Source organism: Scylla paramamosain, chromosome 14 (genome assembly GCF_035594125.1).
Source record: "Scylla paramamosain isolate STU-SP2022 chromosome 14, ASM3559412v1, whole genome shotgun sequence".
NCBI lineage: Eukaryota > Metazoa > Arthropoda > Malacostraca > Decapoda > Portunidae > Scylla > Scylla paramamosain.
This window is the reverse complement of record NC_087164.1, coordinates 10,294,923-10,297,422: the sequence shown is the minus strand read 5'-3', so window position 1 is coordinate 10,297,422 and position 2,500 is coordinate 10,294,923. Positions and strand designations below refer to the sequence as shown.

Sequence of the window (2,500 nt, the reverse complement as noted above, 5' to 3'; positions counted from 1 at the left end):
CTCTCCTTTCCCTGGGTGCCCAGCCGATGCCCTTCCTCCTTTCCGTGGAGCATGCCAGGCCCAGGAACCACACCCAGCCGAGCGTTGTGCCGCAGCATGTCCACTCTACTCTACTTTCACCTTGGCCGGCACTGGAGTCATGCTGTGTACATTTGTTATTCCCTTTGTCGCGATGCCGCCTTTAGATTGCTCTTAAGGTACGTGTTCACTTAAAGAAAGCTTTTATCATCTGTATGAGCAACCCGTGGGAGAAACCGGATCTTGCAGGAGGCCGAGACGAGACTGGCAGGCTTCCATTCTTGTGTTACTCATGTGTCTCCAAGTGGCGGTGAGGTGTGTATGTGGTGCACCTCTGATAACCTTTGTGCGGTGCCTGGTACCTGTTTGCTCCCACTGATCAGCTTGTTATATTGGAGTCGTACATCAGGATCATGTTTGTGGCCAATGTCACGTAGCAGGGGGAGAGATGATGATGATGATGATGATGAAGATGATGATGATGATAATGTTGTTGTTGTTGTTGTTGTTGTTGTTGTTGTTGTTGTTGTTCTGCATTTCTGCCGTTGGCTTCTTTTTCTTCTTCTTCTTCTTCTTCTTCTTCTTCTTCTTCTTCTTCTTCTTCTTCTTCTTCTTCTTCTTCTTCTTCTTCTTCTTCTTCTTCTTCTTCTTCTTCTTCTTCTTCTTCTTCTTCTTCTTCTTCTTCTTCTTCTTCTTCTTCTTCTTCTTCTTCTTCTTCTTCTTCTTCTTCTTCTTCTTCTTCTTCTTCTTCTTCTTCTTCTTCTTCTTCTTCTTCTTCTTCTTCTTCTTCTTCTTCCTTTCTCTTTCTCTCTTTCTTGTTCTCGTTCTTCCTCGTCGCCGTCGTTGCCTAATTCTTGTTCTTCCTCTTGTTCATCTTCTTGTTCTTCTTGTTCTTCTTGTTCTTCCTTTCTCTTTCTTGTTTTCGTTCTTCGTCACCGCCATTGCCTTCTTCTTTTCTTCTTCTTCTTCTTCTTTTTCTTCTTCTTCTTGTGGTGGTGAGGGCGGCGGCGGTGGCGGCGGCGGTGGCATTGGTGGTGGTGGTGGTGGTACGCCTGATGTTGTAATAACTTTCTTTGTTTCTGGGCCACATTCCCTAACGTTCCAGTGGCTTATCTCCGCAAATTCTAACGGATACAAGTGAAAGTTATTGAATTTATTTTTTTCCAAGGATGCTTTCACGAGTGTGGGAATGTTTAGTAAAGGTTTTGCACTATCAAGGTGAAAAGGAAAGCACTTGTGATAATTAGACGAGTTATTCCTTTACCCTCAGTTCTGCCAAAAAAGGTTTCAGAATGCAAGCTTTTTTTTTTTCTTTATTGCTGTTCAGTTCTGTTATCATTATTATTAACAACCTCATCACCATCATCATTATCATCTGTCAACATTATTCCACTACAGACAAAAAAAAAAAAAAGAATAAAATAAATAAACAAATGAATAAATGAATAAAGCCTCCCAGTGGTTAAGGAGTAAAGATAGTTAGGCAATAAATACATCACACCAAGTACACTCAGTTAGGGAATATTAGCGGAATATATCAATGTATGTCACACTGGTCATCTATCTATCAGCTTGTGTTTGTTTACCAACCTCTGTGCATTTGGTCTGATGTCTGCCTTTATTGAACACACTGGAGGGCATCGCAGTGGAAGTTAAGGCTGGCAAGAATTACTTAGGAAGTTTTCTTGCGTTAATTTTTACTATTTAATTTGCTGGTTAATTTTTCCCACCGAAGACTGATAAGGAATGTTTTTTTTTTCTCTTATATTTTGATTATTATTATTACTATTATTATTATTATTATTATTATTATTTATTTATTTTTTTACAGGGACAAGGACTGCAGGTAAGACTTCACGCACGGAGACAGAGACCGAGGATAAACAGACAGTGAAGGGGGTAGTACTTATAACTTAATGAGGGAGGGTGATTTCATGACACTTCTCATAACTTTGGATAATTCTTTTGACTCTATTTTTTGGGTCTGGTACCTTCAGTGGACCTTCTTTATGCCTCTTTTTATTGCCCTTAAACAGAACCACTTTTACGTATGAAAATAAATGAAATAAAATAGAATAAACAGAATTCCACTGCTGGGACTGGTACCTTCAATGGACCTTTCTTACCCTTTTTGTTGCCCTCGGTCAGAACCCCTCTTACATGAAAAAATAAATAGAATAAATAGAACACCGCAGCCCTGTGAGCACTAGCCTGCCTTGCACACGAGTCCTGCCGCACTGCACAGCCTTCATTCTCGTCATGCTGAGGTCTGGGCATAAATGTAGTTAGATGAAGCGTCTTTGTATTCATGTTTAAAGTGATGAAAGTAATGAACCATATATCAAGTCGAGTTTTAACAACATGCCATTAGTTTTTTATTGCATGCTCAGGTCACATAAGTAATTTTTCTTTGTTCTATAATTTTTTTTTCCTCCTAACCTGTTTCACGCTGCACAGCCTCAGCATCTGATGTTATAAAGAC

The 2,500-nt window shown here is 39.9% G+C and overlaps 1 protein-coding gene across 2 annotated transcripts in view; it reads left to right on the top strand.

Moving 5' to 3' along the window:
* LOC135106837 (chaoptin-like) overlaps positions 1 to 2,500 on the top strand; it is a 114,029-nt gene that overhangs the window by 44,708 nt on the left and 66,821 nt on the right. The window contains exon 2 of one of the 2 annotated variants that reach the window (XM_064016196.1): positions 1,850 to 1,864. The exons of the other annotated variant lie outside the window; for it this stretch is intronic. The gene's annotated coding sequence lies outside the window, so the exon portion shown is untranslated. The remainder of the gene's footprint in view (positions 1 to 1,849; positions 1,865 to 2,500) is intronic. 2 annotated transcript variants of the gene reach the window in all.